We start from the raw sequence: 7,401 nt of genomic DNA, 5'->3' as shown, positions 1-7,401 counted from the left end.
GGGGCCGGGGGAGGGAATGCTCCGGGGGGGGGTTAGGGTCGGTCCCAGCCGGACGGAGGTTGCCCCGAGGCAGGTTTGCAGGGAAAAGGCCCCCACGGGGGGGGGTGAGTTGCTTGAAATGCTTTTGGCCACCCCCAAGCTCACCCTACCTCACCACTGCTCCCAAGCCCCTTGGGATGCCGGGGTTTGGCACTGGGGTCTCTCCGCCATACCTTGGACCTCCCGCTGCACCCTGGGGTGGCCTGGCAGCACCCCGGCCGCAGGTTTCCCCGGGAACGGAGAGGCTCACCCCTGTCAGCAAACCCCAGCAGTGCCCCAGAGCTTGGTGTCTTCTCCACCTGTCACCTGGTGTCCCCCAGAGTATCTCCAGAGATGCTCTGCCCCCGACATGGGGTGGCTGTCAGACAGAGAGGCCAAATATGACCCAGCTGTGACCCTATTGCATCCTCCTCCATCCTTTGCCCCAGCAGGTTATTGCCTGGCATCCCACATCCCACCACAACATCCATCCATCCATTGCACCTCATCCCCCCCTGTCCGGTAGCCAAGCAGCTGGGCTGGAGCTGGCGACACCCTTCCCTCCCCACTTGCTCTCCATGGATCAGGTCAAACCCCATCCCCTTTCAGGGCCTCTGCCACAGCAGCTGTGAAATGGGGCAGCGCTTCCCACCTGTCTCCAGGGACCCACGACAGAGCCGAACCTGTCTGTAGCTGGTGGGGTTGGGTGCCCTCATGCCGCAGGCACTGGGGTGTATACACAGGCGTCTCCCCTGAGTCCTGGTGATGCTTTTCCTGCCACAGTCTGGAGTGGATTTCAGGCTTTGCTCTGGGGTTTCGAGGAGGTGGTGGTAGCAGGGCAGGACCCCTGCTCTGCTTTCCTGAGCAGCCCCACGTGTGGGAAACGCTGCTTGCTGCCTGCCCAAACGTGCTGCAGAGAAGATATTTTTGAGCTGTGTAGGAACTTGGAACCCACACACAACTTTTGGTTTCTCCGGTAACTTTAAAATGTCCATATGGATTTAAATCAAACCGAGGTTAAAAATAAATTCCAGTCTCTCTGAGGCTGAGACCTTTTATGCCTGGGCTTACCTCCGAGCCAGCCGCGCAGCAGGAACCTGGGCAGAGGGGAGCTGTGCTGCTGTGCCGGCCCCTGCCTGTGGGGATGGGGCTGCGGGGAAGCCTCTGGGGAAAAAGGCTGGAAACATCTGCCCCATTTCCCAGTGTGGGAAATGGAGGCCCTGGGAGAGCATGTCACTCATTTGCCATCGCTGTCAGGTCACTGACCTGCCAGGGCAGAGCCGGGGAGGGAGCTGGTCCCGGTGGCACCGATTTCCCCCGCGTTGGCTGAACGTGCCAAAGCTGTCCCTCCCTGTGGAGGGAAAGTTGTTTTTCTCCCAGAAAGAGTGTAGAAGTGATGCAGGCAGGAGGAGAGGGGATGCAGCCTTAGCTCTGGGGAGGCTTTAATGGCTCAAGCCCCTGCCTGTTAACCTGGCCTGGGCTCTCCCAGTTCCTTGGGGATGTGTTGAGGAACTAGGACCCCTCTGGGGCTGTAGCAAAGCCCAGCAGTGGAGCTGGCAGTGCCAGCGTGGGCTTAGTCTCTCCCTGCAGATGGGAGGGTCCCTGCCAGCACCCATTGTTTGGTGGCTCAGCCCTGCTTGGGGACATGCATGGGCAGTTTGGGGTGTTCCTGCAGCCTTGGGGACCTCCATCCGTCAGGGTCCATCAGGGTCTGGTGGACATCTGCCATGCAAGAGCTGTTAACTGAGAGATTGTTTGATGTCAGGTGATGCGACAGCCCCACGGCAGCTCCAGCGATTGCTGGTGTACATGGGAACACCGGTCGGTCCTGCTGCCTCCCCATCACTCCCTAAAAACAGGGGTGGGGGCGATGAGACACCCATCTATGCATGTCCAGAGAAGGGTTAGCAATATCCCCTTCCAAAAGAAAGAGAAAGGCTAAGGGGAAGCAGGACCCGCAGCCATCCGCAGGGTAGAAACCCCAGACACCTTCAGAAGCACAATGATTTTTAAATTTCAAGAGCTGTTCAAAATGGGGGTGCAGTGACAGCCCCCCCTCCCCATGGCATCTCCGGCAGTGCCCAGCTGCCCCGGTCCCCAGCCAGAGCAGCCACGGGCTCTGCCGGCGCGCGGCACGTGGATGTGTGTGTGAGAGGCGAGAGCGACCGAGTGAATGAAAGCTGCCCGAGTGTGAGCGGCAGGGAGAGCAGGCACTGGCTCCGTGTGCCGGGGGGACGAGGGCCGGCTGCGCTGGGGTGAGCTGGGACAGACTCTGCCCATGCCTGGGCCCAGTGCTGCAGTGTGGGGCAAGGGCAGGCACCAGCCGTGCCTGGCTGCTAAGCCTGGGGCTGGGCGCCCGCCTGGTGTTAAGGAGAGAAATGTTTATGTTATGCCACTAGGAAATTAAACTGGTCCATTTCTGGGGTATTTAGATGACGCTAGCGAGAAATAAAAGCCATCCATAAATTACATTATTCCTCCAGCCCTCTAATGACACGAGCGATTAGTGTGCAAGCAGAGCCCAGAGCCAGTGTCTCGGGACTGCTCTGGACATGGCCCTCCGCGCGGAAGAAATGGGACCCTGGTGCCGCTTTGCCCTGAGGAGCGCAGGTACCGCGTCCCCCGCCCCGAATCCCGGTGACCCAAGAGGCGAGTGGGGCTCGGAGGCGGCTTTCCCTCCTGCCCGCTGCTCTGCAGGGGTGTGCAGGCAGTGGGGCTGCCCCAGTCCCAGTTGGGGAGCAGGGGTGGGTGGCCCGGTGCCCCATCTCACCCTGCGGGACAAGCCCGTCTCAGCCATGCTGTGTCCTGCGAGCAGGACGGCAGGCGCCAGCGCAGGGTCAACACCCGGGCTCTTTGGGGTGGGTCAAACCCCCTAGCTGCATTTTGGAAGGATGAGGGATTCACCTCTCTGGGTCTGTTGGTCCCCCAAAAAGGGGTTGGGAGGCTCACTTTTCATCCCTGCTTTTTCACCCCTGCTTTCTCCCTCCTGTTGTCAGGTTGGGGGGGTCTCAAGCAACTGCTTTGCTCCACCCCAAAGGCAGCCGCAGCGTTTGCAGTGGGTGAGCAATTGCTATAGAGACCATCTGCAGAGCTTTGGGATCCTCCTGCCTCCCCAGGCATGACTGGTGGATGGGGACTCCCCTAACTCTTAGCACTTTCAGCAGCCCACCCAGTGAGATGAAAACTGTAGGTACCAGTGTAGCGTCAGCGCAGCATCTGGCTGAGCTCCCCTCCCTGCCTGGAGGGAGGGTGTTTTGGAGGCATCTCTCTCTGTGGCAGTAAGAAAGGAGAGATGGGGCAAAGCTGTCCCCCACAAACACCCCAAGGGAAGGACGGGTCAGTGGGGTTGGCGGGAGTACAGTGGGAGCTGGGCTCCGGTCCCTGCCGCGGGGTAAAGCTGAAGAGCCGTGCCCCAGCGATGCGTCTGCTGCAGGCAGGTACCAGGTGATGGGCAGATCTAGGGCTGCGCCAGGAGCTTGTTCTGTTGCCGGCAAACCCGGCAGCTCCATTGTGGCTGCTCACAGCCCGCACTCAGCCAGACGGGAGGAAAATCTCTGCAAGCTTGCCATAGCGTAGTATTTCCACCTGCAAGGGGGATAATTTAATTCCCAGGGTGTGGAGGGGGTGTCAGTGCTAGCCTGTGCCAAATAATAGTGTGTGTAGGGGGAAGAGCTGGGATCTGCAGCCGGAGGATGGAGTGATGGGGCCGATGGGGTGGGAGTGAGGGCAGGAGGCAGGCAGCAGCCGGCTGGGCCCTGGCTGCAAGTGTGCGGGGCAGGTCGTGTGCTGTGGCTGCCTGCTGGGGTAGACCCTGGTGAGGGGGACTGCAATGGAGACTGTGCCCAAGACTGTGGCTGTGCTTCGCCCATGCCCAGAACAAAGCTCCTTCTCTTGCCTGGTTGCTTCCTCAAGCAGTACAGGGTGCATGGCCACCTGGCTCTGCCCTGCCCATGCGGGTCTAGCAGGGCCGGCTGCCTGCATCCCTGTGGCAAGCAGCATGCATGGTTCGTCCCCTTCTCCTAGAAGCAGCCCCTAGGAGAGGTGACACACACCGATGTCCTTCCCCTGGGGGTCCGGCCCATGGGAACCAAGTGTGCTGCCCATCCCCCTGCTCGCCTGCTAACCTGCCTCTTCTGCACTGCCATTGCTGCCCCACATGACCCCCCCCTCTGCTTGCTGCTTCTGCTCCCACTGCCCACGGCCTGACGGTAAGGCTGGGCTGGAAGCTGGGCTGACCCTCAAGCTAGGTCCCCAAGCTCCCCAGGAGGCCCCCAGTCAAGGTGGGGTATGGGGGGAAAAGGGGGTCCCACTCATGTGCTGGGGCAGGGAGCTCCCGTGGGGTCCCCTCTGTGCCAAAGCGCCCTGCCCTCGATGGATGCTGCACCTTCCTGGGGTGATGGGAGCGCTGCCTGACTCTGCCTCGTCTCTGTCTGCTGTCTTCTTCTCTCTGGCATCTGTACCCCTCCGCCTCTTCCCTCTTTGCTGTCCTGGCTTGTCTGCAGCCCTTCGATGCAGATGAATCCCCTCTCATGGGGTGTTGTGGCCTCTTCTGACCGGAGGCTGAGATCCTGGGGGTCCCTGCCAGCGAGGATGCTGCTCCGAGCCTGTGCCAGGGCAGAGCTACATATGGGGTGAGGGGCATGTGGGTGATGCTGCTGTGTACCGCTGCCTGCGGGCAGGTTGGATTTTGCAGGTGGAGAGGCCGGAGCCGAGGTTTTGGCAGCCGCTGCTGCATCCCTGCAGGCAGAGGCAGGTCGGAGCCCACAGGGAATTAGTGGCACAGGATTAATTGACAGGAAGTTCAGGGGTTTGGTTGGGGCGGTTAAACGGCTGATTTCTGCAGATGCCAATGCATAATTCATGGGCTGTCGCAACTTTGGCCAAGGTGTACAGCTCCTGCTGCACAGGGCTGGCAATGCACGGGCGGGGAGGGGTTTGCTCTTTCACCATCTCTGTGTCTGGGCACAGAGAGGAGTTTTTCCCCACAGCTGGACAGCCAGAGGAGGTGTCCAGACTTGGTCGTGCTGCTTTCCTGCTGTATGCTGTGCTGGGACCAGTTGCCCCCAGAGCTTTGGGATCCAGGACAGGAGAGGTTTGGGAGGGTGAGCAGAGCTCTGGTTTCCCCTGGGCCATACTGGGTCCATATGTCCCAGGTGGAGCAGAGCATCATGCCCTTGCCTTCCAGCTGGGGTATCAGGGGGTTGTGCCAGCTCCAAAGGACAGGAGAGACCCCATTAGTGGAGCTGCCCTCCCCCTCCCTCACTGGCTCTGCTCATTAATGGTGTTTTCATTAGGAGAAGTGGTTTGGTTTTGTTTAAGCCAAATTGCTGTGCTTGGGAGATGATAAATCCATCTGCTGGCAAATCGCTGTCCTGCCGCCGGGATGGATCCCAGCCCTGGGCTTTAATCGTGCTGCAGATGAATGAGCCTCTAGTGAAATGAATCTCCCTGCCATGCCCCACTGGAGGGGCTGAGCCAGGCAGGCTGCCTCCCTGACACCACGGTGAGGGGCTCTGGCTTAGGGTGGGGGATCAAAATCCTCCACTAAGGGGTTGCGGAGCCCTGGGGGTGGTTATTGCCAAGCAAGTGAACTGCTGGGGCTGGTGCAAGCAGCTTTCCTGGGAGCAAAGGGCAAGAGGAGCCCCTTTCCAGGGGGCAAGGGCTGCGGGTGGGTGCAAGGGTTCTGTTCACCCCACTGTCTGTGCCAGGGTGTCTGCCAGCAGCTGGGGCTGGGTGGGTGCCATGCCATGCGGGTGAGCGGCAGGACAGTGCATGGGACAGGGCTGGGGATGGGATGCAGGGGATGGAGTGGCCCCGCTCTCAGCAATACCCTACCAAGCGGCTTTGCAAAGGGTACGTGGCAGCAGGGCTGTTCTGGGTGGAAGGCTCTTATCGGGGTCCTCCCATCCTCGAGCTGCTGTGGCTCTGGCTGTTTCTGCCTTTTAAGTAAATTTGTCTTCCAAATGAAGATGGGTGGTGCAGCTCTCCGGGAAGCGGTGTGGGTAATTAGCTTGTTTGGATACGGAGCCCTGCGGGAGGGGAGCTGGGGGCAGGATGGCTGCCGCATTCAACAGGAGCTGGCAGGGATGGGGGACATGGGAGGCTGTCACCTTCACTGCCTCTGAATTTGGGTCTTTTTGAACGTTTCCTCTCTGGTCCAGCCAGAGTGAGTCACCTACGGACACTTGTGGGCAGGGGTGCTGTACGTGTGCGTGCCCACGCTCTCGCAGCATCGCGCCTCTCCTGCCTGTGCCTGATGGCAGCCCCCAGGGCTCAGCTCCATCTTGCTTTAGGTGACTCCAGCCCTGTTTTGGCAGGAGCCACCCTGCTTTTGAACCCGTTCAGTTGGGGATCCCTCCTGTTCAGGCAGCTGGCACCCTTCCCAACTCTGGGACGGTGTCAGCATCGCTGCTGGGGGCTCTGTGGTGTGGCAAGAGGGTCGGTGTCCCATCCATGCTGCTCCTGCTCACCTCTCCTGGGGACGTGGACCTGGGGACGTTGAGGTCTGGGGGACATACAAGCACATGCCCCAGCTCTGAGCACGGCTGCTGTGGTGCCCATCTGATTCCTGCGCCAGCTCCATCCCCACTGTTTTGGGGGCTGTGCCCTGTGCGAGGCGAGGGCACTGCATGCCCCTGCATGCAGACGAGCCCCTGGGCTGTACCTCGGACAAGCTGGTGGCTTCGTCCTGGACGGGAGGGAGTGGTGTGGGGTCTGGCTGACCCACAGAGAAGTCTGATGAGGACCACGCCGCAGCAGCAGCGGTGCCCATGGGCAGGCAGGGGATGCCTAGAGCCCTGAGGGCCGGTGCCAGGCTGGCCGTGGAGATGGATGGCTTCACCTGCAGCCCCTCTCCAGGGAACAGGTCAGAGACAGGGATGGAGTGACTAACTCTGCATGGCATGAATCTGCTGCCCCGGATCTCCTGTGCAGAGATGGAGGGACTGACTGGGCAGGATGGAACCCCCCTGGGCTGTCCTGCTGTCCCTGTGAGCCTCCTCCTGTGGCAGTGACGTTCCTGCTGGGAAGGGACTCAACAGTGTGAAGCAGAGGGAGGTTTCTTGGCAAGATGCTACCATGAGAGACTGGCAGGACTCCACCAGTGAGCCTCTGTGGGCAGAAACTGGGACCCTGCTCGTGGCTCCAGGCACTGACTCCAGCAGCAGGGCTGGGATACACTGGCTCCCTTATCTGTCCTCTTCCCATCACCAAACCCATGCATTTGGACACCAAAAAAGTGCTTTTTAGGGATGGAGCATTGGTGATGGTCTGGCCAGGATCTGAGTCACAGGGAAGAGGCTTTCCAGGGTTTTTCCCTTGGCCTGGCTGGGGAAGGTGCGGCCCTGCGGGATGCAGGGAGGCACCGGCAAACTCGCGCACCCA

The sequence above is a fragment of the Haliaeetus leucocephalus genome, unplaced genomic scaffold (assembly GCF_000737465.1).
Source record: "Haliaeetus leucocephalus isolate CR32 unplaced genomic scaffold, Haliaeetus_leucocephalus-4.0 Scaffold184, whole genome shotgun sequence".
In the NCBI taxonomy this organism is placed as follows: Eukaryota; Metazoa; Chordata; class Aves; order Accipitriformes; family Accipitridae; genus Haliaeetus; species Haliaeetus leucocephalus.
Note: the sequence above shows the minus strand (reverse complement) of the source record.